This window comes from Triticum dicoccoides, chromosome 2A (assembly GCF_002162155.2).
Source record: "Triticum dicoccoides isolate Atlit2015 ecotype Zavitan chromosome 2A, WEW_v2.0, whole genome shotgun sequence".
Lineage (NCBI taxonomy): Eukaryota > Viridiplantae > Streptophyta > Magnoliopsida > Poales > Poaceae > Triticum > Triticum dicoccoides.
Genome location: NC_041382.1, coordinates 195,226,539 through 195,254,206, shown reverse-complemented (window position 1 = coordinate 195,254,206; position 27,668 = coordinate 195,226,539). Strand labels below are relative to the sequence as shown.

General features: G+C 43.7%; 1 pseudogene; it reads right to left on the bottom strand.

Moving 5' to 3' along the window:
- The window catches only part of LOC119357780, a 104,510-nt pseudogene that overhangs the window by 23,933 nt on the left and 52,909 nt on the right, over positions 1-27,668 (bottom strand).

Here is a 27,668-nt window from a genome sequence, read left to right as displayed (position 1 = left end):
TGCAAGTCCCGTAGCATGCACGTATGGTAAACGTTGTGTAACAAATTTGAAACATGAGGTGTTATTTGATTGTCTTCCTTATGAGTGGCGGTCGGGGACAAGTGATGGTCTTTTCCTACCAATCTATCCCCCTAGGAGCATGCGCGTAATACTTGGTTCTTGATTACTTGTAGATTTTTGCAATAAGTATGTTAGTTCTTTATGACTAATGTTGAGTCCATGTATTATACACACTCTCACCCTTCCATCATTGCTAGCCTCTTCGGTGCCGTGCATTGCCCTTTCTCACCTTGAGAGTTGGTGCAAACTTCGCTGGTGCATCCAAACCCCCTGATACGATACGCTCTATCACACATAAAACTTCTTATATCTTCCTCAAAACAGCCACCATACCTACCTATTATGGCATTTCCATAGCCATTCCGAGATATATTGCCATGCAACTTTCCACCGTTCCGTTTATTATGACACGCATCATCATTATCATATTGCCTTGCATGATCATGTAGTTGACATCATATTTGTGGAAAAGCCACCATTCATAATTCTTTCATACATGTCACTCATGAGTCATTGCACATCCCTTTACACCGCCGGAGGCATTCATATAGAGTCATATCTTGTTCTAGTATCGAGTTGTAATCATTGAGTTGTAAATAAATAGAAGTGTGATGATCATCATTAATAGAGCATTGTCCCACAACAAAGAAAAAAAAGAAAAAGGCCAAAAAAAGAAGGCCCCCCAAAAATAAAAAATAAAAAAGGGGCAATGCTACTATCCTTTTTCCACACTTGTGCTTCAAAGTAGCACCAAGATCTTTATGATAGAGAGTCTCTTGTTTTGTCATTTTCATATACTAGTGGGAATTTTTCATTATAGAACTTGGCTTGTATATTCCAACAATGGGCCTCCTCAAGTGCCCTAGGTCTTCGTGAGAAAGCAAGTTGGATGCACACCCACTTAGTTTCTTTTGTTGAGCTTTCATACATTTATAGCTCTAGTGCATCCGTTGCATGGCAATCCCTACTCCTTGCATTGACATCAATTGATGGGCATCTCCCTAGCCCATTGATTAGCCGTGTTGATGTGAGACTTTCTCCTTTTTGTCTTCTCCACATAGTGCTATATCCATGGCTCACGCTCATGTATTGCGTGAAAGTTGAAAAAAGTCTGAGATTACTAAAGTATGAAACAATTGCTTGCCTTGTCATCGAGGTTGTGCATGATGAGAGCATTCTTGTGTGACAAAAATGGAGCATGACCAAACTATATGATTTTGTAGGTATGAACTTTCTTTGGCCATGTTATTTTGAGAAGACATGATTGCTTAGTTAGTATGCTTGAAGTATTATTATTTTTATGTCAATATTAAACATTTATCTTGAATCTTTCGGATCTGAACATTCATGCCACAATAAAGAAAAATTACATTGAGAAATATGTTAGGAATCATTCCACATCAAAAATTCTGTTTTTATCATTTACCTACTCGAGGACGAGCAGGAATTAAGCTTGGGGATGCTTCTATAATTTTTGATTGTTCCATGCTATTATATTATCTGTTTTGGATGTTAATGGGCTTTATTTTACACTTTTATATTATTTTTGGGACTAACCAATTAACCGGAGGCCTAGCCCAGATTGCTATTTTTTTGCCTATTTTAGTGTTTCGTAGAAAAGGAATATCAAACGGAGTCCAAACGGAATGAAACCTTCGGGAGCGTGATTTTTGGAACAACGTGATCCAGGGGACTTGGAGTGGACGTCAAGAAACAATCGAGGAGGCCACGAGGAAGCGGGCACGCCCACCCCCCTGGGCGCGCCCTCCACCCTCGTGGGCCCCTCGTTGCTCCACCGACCTACTTCTTCCTCCTATATATATCTACGTACCCCCAAAACATCCAGGAGCACCACAAAACCCTATTTCCACCACCGCAACCTTCTGTACCCAAGAGATCCCATCTTGGGGCCTTTTCCAGAGCTAAACCGGAGGGGGCATTGATCACGGAGGGCCTCTACATCAACTCCATGGCCCCTCCGATAATGTGTGAGTAGTTTACCTCAGACCTTCGGGTCCATATCTAGTAGCTAGATGGCTTCTTCTCTCTCTTTGGATCTCAATACAAAGTTCTCCTTGATTCTCTTGGAGATCTATTTGATGTAATCTTCTTTTGCGATGTGTTTGTCGAGATCCGATGAATTGTGGGTTTATGATCAAGTTTATCTATGAACAATATCTGAATCTTCTCTGAATTCTTTTATGTATGATTGGTTTATATTTGCAAGTTTCTTCGAATTATCTGTTTGGTTTGGCTTACTATATTGATCTTTCTTGCAATGGGAGAACTGCTTAGCTTTGGGTTCAATCTTGCGGTGCTCGATCCCAGTGACAGAAAGGGAAACGACACGTATTGTATTGTTGCCATCGAGGATAAAAATATGGGGTTTACATCATATTGCATGAGTTTATCCCTCTACATCATGGCATCTTGCTTAAGGCGTTACTCTATTCTTATGAACTTAATACTCTAGATGCATGCTAGATAGCAGTCGATGTGTGGAGTAATAGTAGTAGATGCAGGCAGGAGTCGGTCTACTTGTCACGGACGTGATGCCTATATACATGATCATACCTAGATATTCTCATAATTATTCGCTTTTCTATCAATTGCTCGACAGTAATTTGTTCACCCACCGTAATACTTATGCTATCTTGAGAGAAGCCACTAGTGAACCCTATGGCCCCCGGGTCTATTCTCCATCATACAAGTTTCCAATCTATTTTATTTTGCAATCTTTACTCTCAATCTATATCATAAAAATACCAAAAATATTTATCTTATTATTATCATCTCTATCAGATCTCACTCTTGCAAGTGGCCGTGAAGGTATTGACAACCCCTTTATTGCGTTGGTTGTGAGGTTCTTATTTGTTTGTGTAGGTACAAGGTGACTCGCGCGTGGTCTCCTACTGGATTGATACCTTGGTTCTAAAAAATTGAGGGAAATGCTTACGCTGCTTTACTGCATCACCCTTTCGTCTTCAAGGGAAAACTAACGCAATGCTCAAGAGGTTGCAGCGCTTTACACCAATATGACCTAAATGGCAGTGCCACATATAAGTTGCACTATCATTATTAACTTTGCATCTTTTGGCTTCAATATTATGAATATGTGTATTACTACGATCGAGATTCAATAAACCATTCACCTTGGGTGTATGACCTCAGAAGGTTTTATTCATGTAAACAGAATAAAAATTATCCTTGACTTAAATGAATAACCATATTGCAATAAACATGATCCAATCATATTATGCTTTACGCAAACACCAAATAACATTTATTTTAGGTTCAACACTAATCCCGAAGGTAAAGGCAGTGTGCAATGGTGATCTTATCAACCTTGGAATCACTTCCAACTCACATCATCACCTCGCCCTTAACTAGTCTCTCTTTATTTTGCAACTCCTGTTTCGAGTTACTACTCTTAGTAACTGAACTAGTATCAAATACTGAGGTGTTGTTATAAACATTAGTAAAGTACACATCAATAACATGTATATCAAATATATACTTTTGTTCACTTTGCCATCCTTCTTATCCGCCAAGTATCTAGGGCAGTTCCACTTCAAGTGACCATTTCTTTTGCAGTAGAAGCACTCAGTTCCAGGCTTGGGTCTAGCTTTGAGCTTCTTCATGGGAGTGGCAACTTGCTTGCCTTTATTCTTTGATGTTCCTATTTCTTTCCCTTTACCCTTTTCTTGAAACTAGTGGTCTTGTTAACCATCAACACTTGATGCTATTTCTTGATTTCTACCTTCACTGATTTCAGCATCGCGAAGAGCTTGGGAATTACTTTCGTATTCCCTTGCATATTATAGTTCATCACTAAGTTCTAGTAACTTGGTGATAGTGACTAGAGAACTTTATCAATTACTATCTTATCTGGAAGATTAACTCCCACTTGATTCAAGCAATTGTAGTACCCAGACAATCTGAGCACATGCTCACTGGTTGAGCTATTCTCCTCCACCTTGCAGGCAAAGTACTGTCAGAGGTCTCATACCTCTCGACATGGGCATGAGTATGAAATACCAATTTCAACTCTTAGAACATCTTAGTGTTCAAAACATTTTTGAAGTCCCGGTTCTAAGCCGTAAAGCATGGTGCACTAAACTATTAAGTAGTCATCATACTGAGCTTTGTCAAACGTTCATAACGTGTGCATCTCCTGCAATAGGTCTGTCACCTAGCGGTGCATCAAGGACATAATTATTCTGTGCAGCAATGAGGATAATGCTCATATCACGGACCCAATCCGCATCATTGCTACTATCATCTTTCAACTTATTTTTCTCTAGGAACATATCAAAAAATAAACAGGGAGCTACATCGCAAGCTATTGATCTACAACATAGATATGCAAAAACTATCAGGACTAAGTTCATGATAAATTAAGTTCAATTAATCATATTACTTAAGAACTCCCACTTAGATAGACATCCCTCTAATCATCTAAGTGATCACGTGATCCATATCAACTAAACCATGTTCGATCATCACGTGAGATGGAGTAGTTTTCAATGGTGAACATCTCTATGTTGATCACATCTACTATATGATTCACGTTCGACCATTCGGTCTCAGTGTTCCGAGGCCATATCTGCATATGCTAGGCTCGTCAAGTTTAACCCGAGTATTCTGCATGTGCAAAAATGGATTGCACCCATTGTATGCGAACGTAGAGCTTATCACACCCGATCATCATGTGGTGTCTCAGCACGAAGAACTGTCGCAACGGTGCATGCTTAGGGAGAACACTTATACCTTGAAATTTTAGTAAGGGATCATCTTATAAAGCTACCGTCGTACTGAGCAAAATAAGATGCATAAAAGATAAACATCACATGCAATCAAAATATGTGACATGATATGGCCATCATCATCTTGTGCCTTTGATCTCCATCTCCAAAGTACCATCATGATCTCCATCATTACCGGCATGACACCATGATCTCCATCATCTTGATGTTTATCAATGTGTCGTCACATGGTCGTCTTGCCAACTATTGCTTTTGCAACTATTGCTATCACATAGTGATAAAAGTAAAGAAATTATATGGCGCTTTCATCTTATGCAATAAAGAGACAACCATAAGGCTCCTGCCAGTTGCCGATAACTTTAACAAAACATGATAATCTCATACAATAAAATTTAGCATCATGTCTTGACCATATCACATCACAACATGCCTTGCAAAAACAAGTTAGACGTCCTCTACTTTGTTGTTGCAAGTTTTATGTGGTTGCTACGGGCTGGGCAAGAACCGTTCTTACCTACGCATCAAAAACCACAACGCGGAATAGTGATTGCTTTTTGATCTTCAGAAAGAACCCTGTTCATTGAATCTGATTCAACTAAGGTTGGAGAAACTGACGCCCAGCAGTCACCTGTGTGCGAAGCACGTCGGTAGAACCAGTCTCGTGTAAGCATACGCGTAATGTCGGTCTGGGCCGCTTCATCCAACAATACTGCCGAATCAAGAAACAACTAGTGACGGAAAGCAATATGTATATACCCACGCCCACAACTCTTTTGTGTTCTACTCGTGCATATAACATCTACGCATAAACCTGGCTCTGATGCCACCGTAGGGGAACGCAGTGATTTCAAAAAAATTCCTACGCACACGCAAGATCATGGTGATTCATAGCAACGAGAGGAGAGAGTGTTGTCTATGTACCCTCATAGACCGTAAGCGGAAGCGTTATGACAACGTGATTGATGTAGTCGTACGTCTTCACGATCGACCGATCCTAGTACTGAAAGTATGTCACTTCCATGATTTGCACACGTTCGGCTCAGTGACGTCCCACGAACTCTCGATCCAGCTGAGTGTTGAGGGAGAGCTTCGTTAGCACGACATCATGATGACGGTGATGATGATGCTACCGGAACAGGGCTTCGCCTAAGCACCACTACTATGTGACCAAGGTGGCTTATGGTGGAGGGGGCACCGCACATGGCTAAGAGATCAATGATCAACTTGTGTGTCTATGGGGTGCCCCCTGGCCACGTATATAAAGGATAGAGGGAGGAGGAGGCCACCCTCATAGGGCGCGCCCAAAGTGTGGAGTCCTACTAGGACTCCCTAGTCCTAGTAGGATTCCACCTCCCACATGGAATAGGAAAAAGGGAAGGGAGAAGGGGAAGGAAGGAAGGGGGTGCCCCCTTTCCCTAGCCCAATTCGGACCAGTCCATGGGGAAGGGGCGCGACCACCCTTGAGGCCTTTCTCTCCTTTCCCGTATGGCGCATTAAGGCCCAATACGAATTCCCATAACTCTCTGGTACTCCAAAAAATACCTGAATCACTCGGAACTGCCTTCCAACATATCGATCTTTACGCCTCGACCATTTCGAGACTCTTTGTCATGTCCCCGATCTCATCGGGCCTCCGAACAAACTTCGATACATCAAAACACATAAACTCATAATACCGATCGTCACCGAACGTTAAGCGTGCGGACCCTACGGGTTAGAGAACTATGTAGACATGACCGAGACACGTCTCCAGTCAATAACCAATAGCAGAACCTAGATGTTCATATTGGCTCCCACATATTCTATGAATATCTTTATCGGTCAAACCGCATAACGATATACGTTGTTCCCTTTGTCATCGGTATGTTACTTGCCCGAGATACGATTGTCGGTATCCTCATACCTAGTTCAATCTCATTACCGGCAAGTCTCTTTACTCGTTCTATAATGCATCATCCCGCAACTAACTCATTAGTCACAATGCTTGCAAGGCTTAGAGTGATGTGCATTACCGAGAGGGTCCAGACATACCTCTCCGATACACGGAGTGACAAATCCTAATCTCGATCTATCCCAACTCAACAAACACCATTGGAGACACCTGTAGAGCATCTTTATAATCACCCTATTACGTTGTGACATTTGATAGCACACAAGGTGTTCCTCCGGTATTCGGGAGTTGCATAATCTCATAGTCAGAGGAACATGTATAAGTTATGAAGAGAGCAGTAGCAATAAAACTGAACGATCATTATGCTAAGCTAACGGATGGGTCTTGTCCATCACATCGTTCTCTAATGATGTGATCCTATTCATCAAATGACAACAAATGTCCATGGCTAGGAAACTTAACCATCTTTGATTAACGAGCTAGTCAAGTAGAGGCATACTAGGGACACTCTGTTTGTCTATGTATTCACACATGTACTAAGTTCCCGGTTAATACAATTCTAGCATGAATAATAAACATTTATCATGATATAAGGAAATATAAATAACAACTTTATTATTGCCTCTAGGGCATATTTCCTTCGGTACTTAGCGAGTAAGAAGGCCGACAACACCAAAGGTATATATGATATACATGTTATTGATGTGTACCTTACCAGCACTCGTAGTAGCTACTGGGTATTTGATACCGGTGCGGTTGCTCATATTTGTAACTCAAAACAAGAGCTGCGGAATAAGAGGAGACTGGCAAAGGACGAGGTGATGATGTGCGTCAGGAATGGTTCCAAGGTCGATGTGATCGTCGTCGGCACGCTGCCTCTACATCTATCTTCAGGATTAGTTTTAAACCTCAATAATTGTTATTTAGTACCAGCTTTGAGCATGAACATTGTATGAAGATCTCGTTTAATGCGAGATGGCTACTCGTTTAAATCCGAGAATAATGGTTGTTCTATTTATATGAGAGATATGTTTTATGGTCATGCCCCGCTGGTCAATGGTTTATTTTTATTGAATCTCGAACGTGATGTTACACATATTCATAGTATGAATGCCAAAAGATGTAAGGTTGGTAATGATAGTCCCACATACTTGTGGCACTGCCGCCTTGGTCACATTGGTGTCAACCGCATGAAGAAACTCCATGCAGATGGACTTTTGGAGTCTCTTGATTATGAATCATTTGATACGTGTGAACCATGCTTCATGGGAAAAATGACCAGACTCCATTCTCCGGAACAATGGAGCGAGCAACCAATTTATTGGAAATCATACATACTAATGTGTGCGGTCCAATGAGCGTTGAGGCTCGCGGTGGCTATCGTTATGTTCTCACCCTCACTGATGACTTAAGTAGATATGGGTATGTCTACTTAATGAAACACAAGTCTGAGACCTTTGAAAAGTTCAAGGAATTTCAGAGTGAGGTAGAGAATCAACGTGTCAGGAAAATAAAGTTCTTATGATCAGATCGTGGAGGGGAATATTTGAGTCACGAGTTTGGAACACACTTAAGGAAATGTGGAATTGTTTCACAACTCACGCCGCCTGGAACACCTCAGCGAAATGGTGTGTCCGAACATCGTAATTGGACTCTATTAGATATGGTGCGATCTATGATGTCTCTTACCGATCTACCGCTATCATTTTGGGGTTATGCTTGAGAGACTGCCGTATTCACTTTAAATAGGGCTCTGTCAAAATCTGTTGAGACGACACCGTATGAATTATGGTTTGGAAAGAAACCTAAGCTGTCGTTTCTGAAAATTTGGGGATGCGATGCTTATGTCAAGAAACTTCAACCTGAAAAGCTCGAACCCAAGTCGGAAAAATGCTTCTTCATAGGATACCCTAAGGAAACTATCGGGTATACTTTCTACCTCAGATCCGAAGGCAAGATCTTTGTTGCCAAGAATGGATCCTTTCTAGAGAAAGAGTTTCTCTCGAAAGAAGTAAGTGGGAGGAATGTAGAACTTGATGAGGTACTGCCTCTTGAACCAGAAAGTAGCACAACTCAGGAAGATGTTTCTGTGGTGCCTGCACCGACTAGAAAGGAAGTTAATGATGATGATCATGAAACTTCGGATCAAGTTGCTACTGAACTTCGTAGGTCCACGAGGACACGTTCCGCACCAGAGTGGTACGGCAACCCTGCCCTGGAAATCATGTTGTTAGACAATAGTGAACCTTTGAACTATGAAGAAGCGATGGCGGGCTTGGATTCCAACAAATGGCTTGAAGCCATGAAATCCGAGATAGGATCCATGTATGAAAACGAAGTATGGACTTTGACAGACTTACCCGATGATCGGCAAGCCATAGAGAATAAATGGATCTTTAAGAAGAAGACTGACGTGGATGGTAATGTGACCATCTATAAGGCTCGACTTGTCACTAAGGGTTATCGACAAGTTCAAGGGGTTGACTACGATGAGACCTTATCACCCGTAGCGAAGCTGATGTCCGTCCGAATCATGTTAGCAATTGCCGCATTCTACGATTATGAGATATGCCAAATGGATGTCAAAACGGCATTCCTCAATGGTTTCCTTAAGGAACAATTTTATATGATGCAGCCGGAAGGTTTGTCGATCCTAAGAATGCTGACAAGGTATGCAAGCTCCAGCGCTCCATGATACGTCTCCAACGTATCTATATTTTTTATTGTTCCATGCTATTATATTATCAACCTTGGATGTTTTATATGCATTTTTATGCTATTTTATATGATTTTTGGGACTAACCTATTAACCTAGAGCCCAGTGCCAGTTTATGTTTTTTTCCTTGTTTTAGAGTATCACAGAAAAGGAAAATCAAATGGAGTCCAATTGACCTGAAACTTCACAGAACTTATTTTTAGACTAGAAGAAGCCCACAGAGTATCGGAGATGGACCAAGAGAGTCCCGGGCTGCCCACGAGGGTGGGGGGGGGGGTGCGCCCACCCCCCTGGGCGCGCCCCCCTGCCTCGTGGACAGCCCGGAGATCCACCAACATACTTCTTCCTCCTATATATACCCATATACCCTAAAAACTTCGAGGAACACAATAGATCGGGAGTTCCGCCGCCAGAAGCCTCCGTAGCCACCGAAAACCAATCTAGACCCATTCCGGCACCCTGTCGGAGGGGGGAATCCCTCTCCGATGGCCATCTTCATCATCCCGGTGCTCTCCATGACGAGGAGGGAGTAGTTCTCCCTCGGGGCTGAGGGTATGTACCAGTAGCTATGTGTTTGATCTCTCTCTCTCTCTCTCTCTCGTGTTCTTGAGTTGGTACGATCTTGATGTATCGCGAGCTTTGCTATTATAGTTGGATCTTATGATGTTTCTCCCCCACTACTCTCTTGTAATGGATTGAGTTTTCCCTTTGAAGTTATCTTATCGGATTGAGTCTTTAAGGATTTGAGAACACTTGATGTATGTCTTGCGTGGGATACCCGTGGTGACATTGGGGTATTCTATTGATCCACTTGATGTACGTTTTGGTGATCAACTTGCGGGTTCTGCCCATGAACCTATGCATAGGGGTTGGCACACGTTTTCATCTTGACTCTCCGGTAGAATCTTTGGGGCACTCTTTGAAGTTCTTTGTGTTGGTTGAATAGATGAATCTGAGATTGTGTGATGCATATCGTATAATCATACCCACAGATACTGGAGGTGACATTGGAGTATCTAGGTGACATTAGGGTTTTGGTTGATTTGTGTCTTAAGGTGTTATTCTAGTACGAACTCTATGATAGATTGAACGGAAAGAATATCTTCATGTTATTTTACTATGGACTCTTGAATAGATAGATCAGAAAGGATAACTTTGAGGTGGTTTCGTACCCTACCATAATCTCTTCATTTTTTCTCCGCCATTAGTGACTTTGGAGTGACTCTTTGTTGCATGTTGAGGGATAGTTATATGATCCAATTATGTTATTATTGTTGAGAGAACTTGCACTAGTGAAAGTATGAACCCTAGACCTTGTTTCAACGCATTGCAATACCGTTTGTGCTCACTTTTATCATTAGTTACCTTGCTGTTTTTATATTTTCAGATTACAAAAACCTATATCTACTATCCATATTGCACTTGTATCACCATCTCGTCGCCGAACTTGTGCACCTATACAATTTACCATTGTATTGGGTGCGTTGGGGACACAAAAGACTCTTTGTTATTTGGTTGCAGGGTTGCTTGAGAGAGACCATCTTCATCCTACGCCTCCCATGAATTGATAAACCTTAGGTCATCCACTTGAGGGAAATTTGCTACTGTCCTACAAACCTCTGCACTTGGAGGCCCAAGAACGTCTACAAGAAGACGGTTGTGTAGTAGACATCAAGCTCTTTTCTGGCGTCGTTGCCGGGGAGGTTAGCGCTTGAAGGTATATCTTTAGATCAATCGAATATTTTGTTTCTTGTTTTAGCACTAGTTTAGTTTATAAAAGAAAATTACAAAAAAATATGGAATTGAGTTTGCCTCATACGCTTCATCTTTTTAATATCTTTCGTGAGTATGATGGAAAGGAAAATTGTGCCAAAGTGTTAGAAGACGAATGCATTAAAATGTTTGCCACTAAATCTTTGAATGATGAGCATGATTGCAATATTATTAGTATGAACTCTTTGAATATCCATAGTACTAATGATGATTGCACTAGTTATGATGAAAATGTCTCTTATAAGCATGTCGATTTTTGTGGAGTGCATAGAGTTTGCAAGTACACACCAATTAGGGAAGATATATTTTGCAAGAGGCATAAGTACTTAGAAACTAAATGGTTGCAAGAAAGGCTAGATGTTTGTGCTGAAAATTTAAATTTTCTTGGCCGTACTTGTGAACTTTGCAATGAACGTGGTCATTTAACCATCCGATGCAAATTGTTTCATGATCTAATCGTTTCCAAAAATTGTGTTGACTTGATTTATCTTGCACATCATAATGAACTTAGTTTGCTTATGGGTTATGAAGAAATGAAACGTATAACTAACTATCTTCCAGTATTTGCCCATGATAAACTTCTTGGTTTTGATCTAGAGGAAATTTATATGTATTGTGTGGTGAATTATATTGAAAAATCTTATATTGCCAACTACATAAAGAAAATAAAACAAATAGAAGATGAAGAGAATACTAATGAAAGGGAAGAGGCTTCCCAATATCCTCCTATTATTTCTTATGATGAATCAGGTAACGAGGAGGAGCCTTCTATTCAACCAATCTCATTAATAAGGTGCTCCAAAAAGAGGATTGAACCCACACATGATGTGGTGAAGAAGAAGAAAAGAAAAAGGAAGAGAGGTAAAAAGATATCTCTCCCAAATAATGCTGCTCCTATTACTGTTGTGCCTCATCAAAATATAATTGTGGAAGATGATGCACTTGATGATGATCTCGTTATGCCTATTGCTTGTTGTGATGATTATGATTGGGAAGATAATGATACTTCTTATGATCTTGAAATTTTTTTGGCACTTGCTTGGAAGAATATGATAATTGCTATACTATTGGTGCTATCCATACTATTGATGATGAGAGTGATTATGCTTATGATATGAAAAGGCCCAAGATTGGGGATGCTATGTTTGATGAAGATGATGTTTTTGAGAATATATTTGCTGCAATTAATGTTTGTACCAAGCTTGGGGATGCTACGTTTAATGAAGATGATATTTTTAGTCTCCCAAGTTTTGATATGCAAATTTATAATGATGATAGCATGCCTCCTACTTATGATGATTATATTGATGAAAGTGAGTTTGGAAGAGTGTCAAATTTAGGAAGTAATGATCCCACTATTTTGGAGGATGTTGAATATTATTATGATAATTATGAAAGTGGATTTGGAGAGGTCATGACTTTATTTGGTGATGATTCCACTATCTTGGAAGAGGTTTCAATCGATTATGATGAGAACAAAGTTGCTACTTATGATGATTATTGTGATGCCACGTATGCTATAAAAAAGTAGTGATGATTATATTTATAAAACTTGTCATGATTATGATTACCCCTTTTCTGAACATTACTCTTCTAATATGGAAACAATTTATAGTATTCGAGTTTCTTATGATACTCCCACTATTCCGAATGAGAAGAATTTTGCTTATGTGGAGAGTAATACAATTTCTATGCTTGTAGATCATGAAAAGAATGCTTTATGTGATAGTTATATTGTTGAATTCATTCATGATGCTACTGAAAATTATTATGAGGGTGGAATATATGCTTGTAGGAATTGCAATAATACCAAGTTTCCTCTCTATGTGCTTAAAGTTTTGAAGTTATGCTTGTTTTGCCTTCCTATGCTAGTTGATTATTGTTCCCATAAGTTGTTTGCTCACAAAATCCCTATGCATAGGAAGTGGGTTAGAATTAAATGTGCTAGTCATATTCTTCATGATACTCCCTTTATGTTTCAATTCTTATCTTTTATGTGAGCATCATTGAAATCATCATGCCTAGCTAGGGGCATTAAATGATAGCGCTTGTTGTGAGGCAACCCAAATTTATTTTTGTTCCTGTTTAGTAATAAATAATTTATATAGCCTCTTTTATGATTGAGTTTTTATGTTTAATTAGTTTTTGTGCCAAGTAGAACCTTTGGGAAGACTTGGGGGAAGTTTATGTGATCCTGCTGTAAAAAAACAGAAACTTTAGCGCTCACGAGATTAGCTGCCATTTTTTACTGGAGAGTGCTATTAGTTGATTATTCTTGCAGAGTATTAATAGACAAATTCCTCAAGTCCACCAATTTATTTGAGAATTTTATGAGTTCCAGAAGTTTGCGTTAGTTACAGATTACTACAGACTGTTCTGTTTTTGACAGATTCTGTTTTTCGTGTGTTGTTTGCTTGTTTTAATGAATCTATGGCTAGTAAAAGAGTTTATAAACCATAGAGATGTTGGAATACAGTAGGTTTAACACCAATATAAATAAAGAATGAGTTCATTGCAGTTAAGTTTTGTGTTGTTTTCTTTTGCTAATGGAGCTTACGAGTTTTCTGTTAAGTTTTGTGTTGTGAAGTTTTCAAGTTTTGGGTAAAGACTCAATGAATTATAGAATAAGGAGTGGCAAGAGCCTAAGCTTGGGGATGTCCATGGAACCCCAAGGAAATATTAAAGCACAACCAAGAGGCTAAGCTTGGGGATGCCCCGGAAGGCATCCCCTCTTTCGTCTTCGTTCATCGGTAACTTTACTTGGAGCTATATTTTTATTCACCACATGATATGTGTTTTGCTTGGAGCGTCATTTTCTTTTCTTTTGTTTTGCTTGTTGTTTGAATAAAATACCAAGATCTGAAATTATTAAATGTTAGAGAGTCTTCACATAGTTGCATAATTATTCGACTACTCATTGATCTTCACTTATATCTTTTGGAGTAGTTTGTCATTTGCTCTAGTGCTTCACTTATATCTTTTAGAGCACGACGGTGGTATTATTTTGAAGAAATAGTTGAACTCTCGTGCTTCACTTATGTTATTTTGAGAGTCTTTAGAACATCATGGTAATTTGCTTTGTTTATGAAATTAGTCCTAATATGATGGGCATCCAAGAGGGATATAATAAAAACTTTCATATAAAGTGCATTGAAAAGTATGAGAAGTTTGATACTTGATGATTGTTTTGAGATATGGAGATGGTGATATTAGAGCCATGCTAGTTGAGTAGTTGTGAATTCGAGAAATACTTGTTCTAAAGTTTGTGATTCCCGTAGCATGCACGTATGGTGAACCGTTATGTGATGAACTTGGAGCATGATTTATTTATTGATTGTCTTCCTTATGAGTGGCGGTCGGGGACGAGCGATGGTCTTTTCCTACCAATCTACCCCCCTAGGAGCATGCACATAGTACTTTGTTTCGATAACTAATATATTTTTGCAATAAGTATGTGAGTTCTTTATGACTAATGTTGAGTCCATGGATTATACGCACTCTCACCCTTCCACCATTGCTAGCCTATCTAGTACCGCACAACTTTCGCCGGTACCATAAACCACCCATATACCTTCCTCAAAACAGCCACCATACCTACCTATTATCACATTTCCATAGCCATTCCGAGATATATTGCCATGCAACTCTCCACCGTTCCATTTATTATGACACGCTCCATCATTGTCATATTGCTATGCATGATCATGTAGTTGACATTGTATTTGTGGCAAAGCCACCGTTCATAAGTCTTTCATACGTGTCACTCATGAGTCATTGCACATCCCGGTACACTACCGGAGGCATTCATATAGAGTCATATTTTGTTCTAAGAATCGAGTTGTAATTCATGAGTTGTAAGTAAATAAAAGTGTGATGATCATCATTATTAGAGCATTGTCCCAGTGAGGAAAGGATGATGGAGACTATGATTCCCCCACAAGTCGGGATGACACTCTAGACTAAAAAAAGGGAGGCCATAAAAAAGTGAGACAAAAGGCCCAAATAAAAAAAAGAGTCGGGATGAGTCAGCCGGTGCAGTTGCAAGGAAAGCGTCGTGGCGGGATCTACATGTGAAGCGGAGTACATAGCAGCCTCGGAGGCAGCACAGGAAACAGTCTGGATGAAGGAGTTTATCACCGACCTAGGAGTTATCCCCAATGCGTCGGGCCCGATGACTCTCTTCTGTGACAACACTGGAGCCATTGCCCTTGCCAAGGAGCCCAGGTTTCACAAGAAGACCAGGCATATCAAGCGTCGCTTCAACTCCATTCGTAAATATATTCAAGATGGAGACATAGATATTTGTAAAGTGCATACGAATCTGAATATCGCAGATCCGTTGACTAAACCTCTTCCACGAGCAAAACATGATCAACACCAGAACTCTATGGGTGTTCGATTCATCACAATGTAACTAGATTATTGACTCTAGTGCAAGTGGGAGACTGTTGGAAATATGCCCTAGAGGCAATAATAAAATGGTTATTATTATATTTCCTTGTTCATGATAATTGTGTGTTGTTCATGCTTTAATTGTATTAACCAGAAACCGCAATACATGTGTGAATACATAGATGACAACATGTCCCTAGTGAGCCGCGAGTTGACTAACTCATTGATCAATAGATGGTTATGGTTTCCTGACCATGGACATTGGATGTTGTTGATAATGGGATCACATCATTAGGAGAATGACGTGATGGACATGACCCAATCCTAAGCATAGCACAAGATCGTGTAGTTCGTTCGCTGGAGCTTTTCTAATGTCAAGTATCGTTTCCTTAGACCATGAGATTGTGCAACTCCTGGATACCATAGGAATGCTTTGGGTGTATCAAACGTCACAATGTAACTGGGTGACTATAAAGGTGCACTACATGTATCTCCGAAAGTATCTATTGGGTTGGCACAAATCAAGACTGGGATTTGTCACTCCGTATGACAGAGAGGTATCTCTGGGCCCACTCGGTAATGCATCATCATAATGAGCTCAGTTTGACTAAAGAGTTAGTCACGTGATCATGCATTGCGGAACGAGTAAAGAGACTTGCCGGTAACGAGATTGAACAAGGTATGGGGATATCGACGATCGAATCTCGGGCAAGTAACATATCGATAGACAAAGGGAATTGTATACGGGATTGATTGAATCCTCGACATCATGGTTCATCCGATGAGATCATCGTGGAACATGTGGGAGCCAATATGGGTATCTAGATCCTGCTATAGGTTATTGACCGGAGAGGTGTCTCGATCATGTCTGCATGGTTCCCGAACCCGTAGGGTCTACACACTTAAGGTTTAGTGATGCTAGAGTTGTAACGGGAATAGTATGTGGTTACTGAAGGTAGTTCTGAGTCCCGGATGAGATCCTGGATGTCACAAGGAGTTCTGGATTGGTACGGAGGTGAAGATCGATATATTGGACGAAGGGTATTGGAGTCCAGAAGTGTTCCGGGGGTACCAAGCTATGGCCAACATGACCAAAAGGTGTTTCGGGAGCCCCGACAAGTGTTGCAGGGCCTCATGGGCCAAGGTGAGGGGGAAAACCCGCCCACTAAGGGGTTATGCACCCCCACACCCTTTTCCCATGTTACTTCGGGAGGTGGGGCGTCTCCACCTGCTTGGCTTGGGGGGCAAGTCTCCCTAGGGTTTCCCTAGGGAGATCCAATCTGCCCTAGCCGCCGCCCCCTAGGGGAAACCCTTGGGCTCCCCCTCTCCCCTTCCCCTATATATAGTGAGGGGGTGGGAGGGCAGCCATACCCTTCCCCTAGCGCAGCCCTCCCCCTCTCCAACTCCTCCTCCTCTTCTGTAGTGCTTGGCGAAGCCTTGCCGCAGAACCACGAGCTCCTCCATCACCACGCCGTCGTGCTGCTGGAGTTCTCCCTCAACTTATCCTCTCCCCTTGCTAGATCAAGAAGGAGGAGACGTCCTCGAGATGTACGTGTGTTGAACGCGGAGGCGCCGTCCGTTCGGCACTAGATTGGAACTTCCGCGATTTGAATCGCCGCGAGTACGACTCCATCAAACTGCGTTCTTGTAACACTTCCACTTAGCGAGCTTCAAGGGTATGAAGATGCACTCCCTCTCTCTCTCTCGTTTCTAGCATCTCCTAGATTGATCTTGGTGACACGTAGGAAAATTTTGCATTATTACTACGTTCCCAACAGTGTTCCCCTTTTGCTCGGTGCCGCATATTGGATCCATCGTTATGGCCAACCAAACTTTGACCAACAAGATGTCCTCAAATCTTGAGAATGCCAGACCTCTTGCCTTCGACATCTTGGTCTTCTTCTTCTTGCTCGGGTTGGGATCGGCTTTTGTCCCCACTTCAAATGCGGTGGTGGCCTCCAATTCATACTCCATTTCGGTCGGATCTTCATTGTCATTGATCATGTTTGACAAGAACACCTCCTACATGATTAAGATTTGCAAGCATTCATCATGAGCAAAATTAACCAGTGGTCTATGCTAAAATATGATCGGACATGAGCAAAGAAAATGCATCGACTTGTTCGGTCATTCCGTCGAACATGTTGAGGGCAACCCAGGCACTGCCGGAGCACGTGCTCATCCGTGTCTGAACAAGCTGCGGGGAGTCACACACACGTCGACCGCTGGCATCTGCGTGGGCAGAAAGCAATCTGGAATGGCCTAGCCGGTGGTCGGGTCATCCTATGTTCCAAGGGGGTCGGACAGCGTAATCCGCGTAGGCACTCAAAAGGAAGGGGTGCGGGGATCTGGGCGCAGCAGAGGAGACAGCTGCTCCGCCATGTCCAGACCTCCGTGCAATGCTGCTGCCACCTCCCTCTCATTGTCGGCGTCGCCACAACTTGCGGGCGACATTCTCTGCCTTGCAAGTTGTTGCCGATGAAATCACGTCGCGATGGACGAGGCAGACCACGTCTCCGTCGCAGCGGTGTGGGTCGGGGTGGACGACATCTCCGGCGGTGGATCGGGACCGGAGGTGAGGATTGGGAGTAAGAGTGGAGGATGGCGAGGGTCTGGGCACGGGAATGGTTGGAGGGCGGCAGGAGGAGGAGGAAGGGTTTGGTGGATTTGGTGCAATTTGGGATGGGGTCGGGCTGTCGGGTCCGACGTGGCAGGCGTGCCCAGGCGCCCCCATATCCGCCCCATATTTGGGCTGGATATGGGGGTGCCGGTCAGCCCGGGCGTTTGAGGGTCGTTTGAGGGGCCTGTTTGGGTCAAAAAATCGAGACCGGGAATTGGACGGGCGGCTCGTCCGGGCATATGAGGCGGGTTTGAGAGGTCCGGCTGTAGATGCTCTACTAGGCCTAGGATACAAGTGTCCTACTTGTACACGACTTCATATCATGTCTACACACCGTACGACTCCAAGTGCAACTGTAACCTACGTACCTTGTACAATAATATTCGACACACAACTCTAACAACTTGTATGAGTGAGGAGCAGCACAGGTGGGTGGATAAACCATCATAGCTAGTAGAAACTCAGCGAATGAATTGGGGGTTTGATGCGGCATACTAGCTCCCTTGCGAAGGCCGCCTCTGGATTTCTCAAAAGCCGCTTTCCTAATGAGCCTCAGGGCCGACGTTATTGCGCCCGAGGCAGCCGTGCCAGCAGAAAATGACTAGATCCAAACAAATTATATCAAATTACTATCTACTATTCATCAAAGAAAAGGAAATGTCTCCTGCACAGAAACAAACTCCCTAGCTAGTATGAAAACCCTGTATGTTTTGGCACAAGAAATGGCACGTGTATGAACTCCGGGCCCATCAAGGACAGGTCACCGGTCATGGCACCTTCTATGTGACCTTCCGCGATGCCGAACACCGCCAAAATTATACACATGCCGATGAAGGTCGCAAGTCCACATCTTCCCGACGTCTCAAGATCCAGCTACGACGCAGGAGAGTGGAATTGAGCAGTCAATGTTTAATGATTCATAACACTGAGTTTCTAAAAATGTGCTTGCGATGATGAGAGCGAGTGAGTACCCCACCAAGTTGCGCACCCTGGTGTTTACGTACGCCTCGTGGTAGGCAAACACCACAGCTATCACGAGCAGAAACAGCTGATAAGTGAGAGTGATGACTCTAACCAGATGGTAGTTTTGAATTTATAAGTGTCAAAAGATAGCGCTCTCTGTGTGTGTGTGTGTTTGTGTGGTATATATATATATATATAGTGTTGCTATTCATCACCCAGGGTGCAGAATAAGTTATTCTTCACCCGAGGTAATCTTACGATCACTTCATAAACAAATTACGTTTGGAATTCAAATAGTTACATTCATATTGATTCACTATGTAAAATTTTACATAAGAAAATAAAAATATAGGTCATAAAAACAAGAAAATTTGCAGTTTATGTATATTTTAGACTATGTTTTTACGTTTGTAATTTTATATAACATAAAATATTTTTTACGGCGATTATATATTTTCTTACGGTCCCTTTTTGAGTCGGAAATAAGAAAAAACTTATGGAACATAAAATTACGGTGCATTGATGGTAAAATAGAGGGGGGGGTGAAGAATAATTATTCCTCACCCAGGGTGATGAATAGCGCGACCCTATATATATAGCCCGTCTATTCTGATAATATTATCAGAATAGTTAATCTGATAACACTTCCGCACTGCATGCTCAACGCGAGGGCACTGCACTTTCTTTAGCAAGAGCACTGCATTATAGAGACTAGTGAAATTCGCGTCGGAAAAAACTGCGCGTAGTGTTTTTTGGTACTGTTTTCGCTCTAATTTTTTAACCGTTTATCGGAACAAGGCGTGTAATATATCGTTGGAAAGCTACGGATTAGGCGCAACTTTGCCATGTTGAACACTTTTCGAGATTCCCCGTGGTTTAAGAGCAGTTTCAAAAACGATGCGGCCCACAATGAGTGGCAGCGAGCGTTATTTTGCGTTTTTTGCTAAACCGCTCGTCAGAATGAGGCAAATGATACACCGTTGGATAGATATCATTGAGGCGCATCTTTTTCATAATTATTGTTTTCTCTAATTCGTTACGGTTTAAGAGAAATTTCAAATTTACTAAATCGCGGAATTCTGTTTTTTATTTTTTTTTAATTTTCGGCACTGTTTTCGCTCCAGTTTTTTAACCGTTTGTCAAAATGAGGCGTGTAATATACCGTTGAAAAGCTATGGATGAGATGCAACTTTCATATGTTGAAATGTTTTTGAGATTCCTCACGGTTTTAAGTTAATTTTAAAAATCGTACGATGGACGACGAGTGACAGCGGCCGTTTTTCGCGAAATTTTTACAAATCGGTTGTCGAAATGATTCAGATGATATGCCGTTGGAAAGATATTGACGATACACAACTTTTTCATGTAGAACACTCTCCCTAATTCCTTACGATTTAAGAGCAGTTTTAAATTTACAGAAATGCGGACACTCTATTTTTTCGCGACACCCAAATCGACGTGGGTACTTCATCCGACTGAAAACCGCACTGCATCAGACATGTTAGAGAACATCATGGTTTATTTTATTCAAACGTAATTTTTTTAAGGACGAGAAAGTAGAGTGCAATTCACATCGGGTGTAAATGAACCACAACACTATCAAGAAGTGAACCGCATTACTTTTTTCGCTTTCGTAATAATTTTTTTGCGCTTCGGGATGAACAACATCATACGGCCGACCGCACTGATTCAGAATGAAAACCGCACTGCATCGGATGGGCAAGCGAGCTGCATAATTTCTTTTGTCGGTCGAGTTTTTGTTTTTTTTCAACTTTTTTATTAACGAGAGTGGACCACAGAGACAAGGGCAAGTGAACCACGACATATATCAAAGTGAACCACATTACTATCTTATTGGTTCGCTTAATTTTTTCGCACTTTCATGTTGCGGCGAGCAAACAACATCACTCTAAAAAGTGAACCACATCCGAGGATCAAACGCACTGCAGGTGTTGATGTGGTCCACTGAATTTTGAGACACACGAAACAAATTGCACTTCATAGAGAGGGGTAATGATCTGCTACACAAATGGATTGAACTACCTTTTTCAATCGTCCCACAAACAAAACAAATTGCATCAAAAAAAGAAGTGAACCTCCCATGGGGATTTTTTTACAAAGTGAACCACTAAGGGGCACACTGACATACAATTGAGGTGTGTTCGCAAGAAAATTGATGTTTAAACGGAGTGCATGTGTGTACACCCGGCACTGCATAACCACTAAAAGTGCACCGCCGCGCAACCAAAGTCGCACTACAATATCGATGTAATTATTTTCTCTCTCTTTTTCACAAAGTGAACCATAGAGGGATTTACAACAAACTGCACATATATTTGTAAAAAAGTACATAAACATTTTCACTGTGAAATTATATTAAACCCCTGAGGGTCGGGGGCGATGGGCCATGTGCCATGTGCACGACGCTCACGGTCAATAGAAAGCACCACCTAGGCCATATACGTCGGCGAGAAGTGAGGAAAAGGTGGAACTAGATGATGCACACTGCACTGGAATCGCACAAAACCAAATTTTCTATCGGACCACGTCAGTGAGCTGCACACGGGGCATCAACTGCACTGCACGGCCACGCGCATCGAACAATATCGCGTGCCCGCTAGGATTGGACCTCGCTCCTCGCCGAAGGGAGTTTGCACTCCGGGCGCAGGTAGTGGAGGTCGGAGCTTGACATGGCAGAGAGAGGAAGCCGTCCTCGCCGCAAACGAAGTAGCAGGAAAAGGCGGGGCGTGGGCAGCGCCAAGGATTTTCACAATGAACTGCAAAAGAAAAATTCAAGTGCACCGGACGGGACGTGGTGGCGCCATGACCACGGGGAGGAGGAGGAGTTGGGCGCGGGAACGTCATTGCCTGGCAGCGGCAGAACTGGCGTGGGAGGAGCCGGATGGGGATGGGGCGGCGTCGGTGGGGCAAGAAGCGGGTTGGGGGTGAAGCGGCGTCGATGTGGGAAGAAACCCAATGGGGATGGGACGATGCACCCTGGAAGAGAAGAAGGTGGATCTGGGGGAGGGTAATCGTGGCAGAGGAGGAGGGAGATGGGGTGTGTGGGCGGGGTTGGTGAGGTTTGTTTTAGATGGCTCGGCTGGCTGTGTGGGTGCGGGTTGAGAGTGTTATTAGAATAAGAGATGGATGTGCAGAATAAGACTCTTAAGGGGTGTTATCATAATAGACCCACCCTATATATATATATATATATATATATATATATATAAATATATATATATATATATATATATATATACTCCCTCCGTTCCTAAATATAGCTCTTTCTAGGGATTTTAATAAGTGACTACATACGGAGCAAAATAAGTGAATCTACACTCTAAAATATCACTGGTACACATCGGTCCTGTCGTGGGAACGATTCCGACAATAATAAGGTATAGGGTAACGGAGCATGATCTATCGAGATGCATATGGGTAACATGGTGGTTTTAGCGAGTTCGGGCCTCTCACGGTGGAGATAACAGCCCTACGTCTCGTGCTCCGGAGAGGCTTTGTATTATCTGAGTATGTATCCAGAGATTACAATGTGTGAGAGAAGGGAACGGATCCCATGCCTGAGCTAAGTCCTGAGACTAATGGTGAAAAGAGAGAGGTGTGGAAGAAAAAAACCCCTCATCTAGTGGTGGGGGTGGCCTATATAGAGTGCGCCACCCCCTCACCTCCTATGTTGCAAAGTGGGGTATGAATGCCATAATACCAGCCCACTACCAAGCCCTCACTATGAGAATGATGCCGACTGCTTTGCTGTCTGCTGGTCTTCGTATATCCGAGTGAGTCGTACGGTCGAGTGGATGGTATGCTGCTTGGTCGAGTGGATAGTATGCTGCTTGTCCGAGTGGATAGTATGCCTGTATAAAATTTATCTGGACCCACATGTTGTGTGGACCCCATGCTTTATGATATTTTGACCATTCGTGGGCCTACCTATTATGTGTATCCCCAACATTAGCCCCCGAATCGATTGCGATTTTGTAGAACGAGTTCGTGAAAGACACAATTTGGTCCGAGTGATTACGGAAATACTCGGTACTTGTCATCGTGCTTTTAGACAACCTAGGTTTGAACAAAATCTCAATGGATTCTGGTACTGTGCTTCCCGACTGATCTGGGGTAAGTGCCCACGAGGAGCAGCTTGGTGACATTCGATCATCTCTCGGAAGAGGTTAACTTGTGCTCAGAGTATGGATGTGTCATTAAATCCGGGCAACAAGATTGACGCATGGACTGTTCTCTTGGAGAGATGCCATTCTTATCCCGGAGGAACGTCAATACGAGTCGGTTCTTGATCAAACTTATGAGTTTCACGCTTTGAGTCCTAGAATAAGGCTCAAGACAGGTCCACAGAGGAGCGTTAAACTCACCTTATAGAAATTTTTTTTGGTAGCCGATGGGAGCCTTTAGAACTTGTTTGTTTGTTGTTCATCACTCGGACTGGTCAGGTCGTACCGAGTGGAGATTACTCCAGTGGGGGCACGCTGAGTGCACCCACTGGGTGTAGTCTCCGAGACCGCCGTCGACTGCGGGCAGTCGGCGGGGGTCTGAGAAAAGTAAAAATCTTCTTGGCCGGTACCGATTGAACTTGCTCCTCTCTGACTCAGAGGTCAAGTAGTACTTGAGAATATGGTATTGGTCTAGCTTGTTTCTCCTCGACTCGGAAGTCGAGTAATACTTGAGTGATCTGGAGCTGGTCTTGACCGAGCAAAAATGTTTCTTTCTGAGTTCTCTTCCAGTGGGGGCACGCTGAGTGCACCCACTGGGTGTAGTCCCCGAGCCTCTGTCGGACTAGATGAGTCGGGCAGAGGGTTTAAGTCTCCTGGTAAACCTCCATGCAGTCGACACGGTAAATATCTTTTAGGATGAAATTGAGTGAATCGGATGCATCTTCAGACGCTTTACATGGTAAATAAGCTCAGCCTGGAGCTGAGTCAGTCGGACTGATCTTCGTGCACTCGGCACGGAATAAATTCAGCCTGTAACTTGGTCAAGCACGTGAATCTTCGTGCTCTCGGCACGGTGAATGAACTCGGCTTTGAAACTGCCGACTATAGAAAAAAGCTGAACACTCCAGGGAGTGGTCGTTCCAGTAGTACTTCTTATATTGACCGTTAGATTTTGTGTGAAAGGGGTATTTGTCCGAGTGGACGTGCTTCCCAACTGATCTGGGTATGTTGACTGCAAGGAAAAACTTAGTGGCATTCTATGTCTCCCGGAGGAGATAGACTAGTGGTCTGACATCGACATGCCATGAAACCCGAGTGGCGAGGCTAGTGTGTGGGCTGACTCTCTGGAGAGATGCCACTCATCATCCCGGGGGAACACCAGCGCATGCCATCTCTGAGTCCAAGTTTGTGAAACTAACGCCTTGGAGCCTAGGATAAGGGCCAAGTGTATCCATAGAGTACCATCGTTTCACCCTTTGCAGTCCTGAAGATGACTTCAATAAATGACTTGGACGATCGCCCGAGTGAACGGTACCTACCCTTATAAATTTTCGGCGGAACGAGCATGTATGGTCAGAAAGGTACTCCTGATGTGATCAATGGGTTGATCGAATGGGCGTAACCCCTGAGGGCAGCATGGCCAATGGCTGAGCGTAGCCCCCGAGTGATGCTCGAAAGAGGTAAGCTTGCTACAGGGTGTGATATGAGGTTTGATCATATGAGTAACTTAGTCGTTCCCATGCTGGGGGTGTAGAGGTAAAGACATGTCCAACTGATGGTGACGCGCGAGGTGGCCGAGGGGCGATGATGTGCACAACCGAGTGACGACGCGCGGGGCGGCCGAGTGGTGATGAGGTGACCAACCGATGGAGACACGCGGGCGGGCGAGTGGTGATGAGGTGACCAACCGATGGCGACGCGCGGGGCGGCCGAGTGGTGATGAGGTGACCAACCGAGTGACGACGCACGGAGCGGCCGAGTGGTGAAGATGTGCACAACTGAGTGGCAACGCACGGGGCGGCCGAGTGAGGATGCACGAGGTGGCCGAGTGAATGACTACGTGTCCAGCCAAGTGGTGACACGCGGTGCGGCCGTGTGGTGAAGGCATGCACAACCAAGAGGCGACGCACGGAGCGGCCAAGTGGTGAAGACGTGCACAACTGACTGGCGACGTGCGGGACGGCCGAGAGAGGATGTTCGAGGTGGCCGAGTGAAGGACTACGTGTCCATCCAAGTGGTGATGCGCGGGGCGGCCATGTGGTGAAGGCATGCACAACCGAGAGGCGACACACGGAGCGGCCAAGTGGTGAAGACGTGCACAACTGAGTGGTGACGTGCGGGATGGCCGAGTGAGGATGCTCGAGGTGGCCGAGTGAAGGAATGCGTATCCAGCCAAGTGGTGATGCGCGGGGTGGCCGAGTGACGACGCGTGGCGTGGCCAGGTGACGACGCACGGGGCAGCCGAGTGAAAGATTGCATGTCTAGCCAAGTGGCTGAAATTGTCTTCAAAAGAGTTAGCCAGATACTTTTGAAGCTAATGCAATGATGAGGTTGATGTAGTGTAGTTGCAATGCAACAAGACTGGCATGACAACTGAGTTTGAGTAGGAATGAAGATGGCACGCAGAGCGTCCTGAGTGATTATAAAACTTGTCAAAGTGGCGGATTGAATGCGCTTGTTGAAGTGAAGGATCCGACTGGTGATGAAGTACTCGACCACTCAGGAGAGTGTCATTCCAAATGAGATGCAGTCCCCGAGTGCGGCGTAGCCCCTGAGCGTACTACAGGCTTCGACAATGGACATGTCGGAATATGAGAAATATAGTTTTGAATGGATGATTTGCAATTCATTGAGTCGGACTCGGGAAAAGATGAGGAGAAGCTTCCGAGTGATGCTCGAAAGAGGCAAACTCGTAAAGGAGTGAAGTGTGAAGTTTGATTATAAAAGGGACATATCTGTCTCATGCCTGATGAGGTCTATAATATTGATACGATGAAGAGGATTCCGCAGAGGGGTTGACCGGATGTGTTTGAAGTCAACAGAGCGACAAGGTCGGTGTTGTGGTGCGCTGGGACCGGTATGGTGACCAAGTCCGAGCAGCGATGAAGTTGGCGCATAGGGCCGTCGAGTGATCGTGTAACTTGTGTAAAAAATGACACAAGCCAACGAAATAATTTCTCGAGGAAATTTGATGTGTGCTGACATGATTTGTGTGAATAACACCCATAGACACCCTCTAGGAGTGCAAGGGGCTTGCTGGTTAACCAGCAAGAGTTTGAAAGAGCGAAGGATCCGTTCGAACTTGTCGAAGCGACAGATCCGATTGAACTCATTGGAATAATCGCTCAAATAAAACGAAAGTGTAGTGTTTCGACTAAGTTGCAGCAACGGAGGACCGATGCAAACTCGAAATGAAGAACGACACATGGTGTTCGTGAATGATGTATGCGAAAAAATGGAAGTTGGACTCGGGAGTCACATAACCAGTACTAAGCAAGTATGTGAAAATAAGCAGCCGAGCATAGAGGTACACTCGGTGGCGTGGCCTCCGAGTGAACGTGATGTGTGAATTACGGGACACTCAGGAAGACAGAAATAACAGAATGTAAAATGACTTAGATGTCTAAAGGCGCGTGAGTGGTCGAGTGGTGACGAGGCGATGGTGACAGTCGACCTTCGTCTCGGTGTCCTTGCGGATAGGGATGGAGCACACATTATACTTGTGATGCAGCTCCTTGAGTTAGAGGTTTGCTCTTGTCTCAGTCGGATTTTGGCTACTTAGGCGAGTCCTTGGACTGCAACTAAGCCTCCGAGTGGGAGGCTTGCTCTCCACTCGGTAGGATTTCAAACACTTTGGCAAGTATTGGACTGCAGCTAAGCCCCCGAGTGGGAGGTTTGCTCTCCACTCGGTAGGATTTTTTTTCAAACTTAGGCGAGTACTGAACTGCAGCTAAGCCCCCGAGTGGGAGGTTTGCTCTCCACTCGGTAGGATTTTTTCAAACTTAGGCGAGTACTGGACTGCAGCTAAGCCCCCGAGTGGGAGGTTTGCTCTCCACTCGGTAGGATTTTTTGAACTTAGGCGAAACAGATTCGCAGCTAAGCCCCCGAGTGAGAGGCTGACTCATCACTCGGTAGGATTTCTTGAACTTAGGCAAAAAAGATTCGCCGCTAAGCCCCCGAGTGAGAGGCTGACTCATCACTCGGTAGGATTTCTTGGACTAAGGCGAAAAAGATTCACAGCTAAGTCACCCACTGGGGGATGCCGAGTGGTGATGAGGTGACCAACCGAGTGGCGACGCGTGGGGCAGCCGAGTGGTTATGAGGTGACCAACCGAGTGGCGACGCGCGGGGCGGCCGAGTGGTGATGAAGTGACCAACCGATGGCGACGCGCGGGGCGGCCGAATGGTTATGAGGTGACCAACTGATTGGCGACGCGCGAAGGGTCGAGTGGTGATGAGGAAACCAACCAATGGCAACGCGCGGGGCGGCCGAATGGTTATGAGGTGACCAACCGATTGGCGA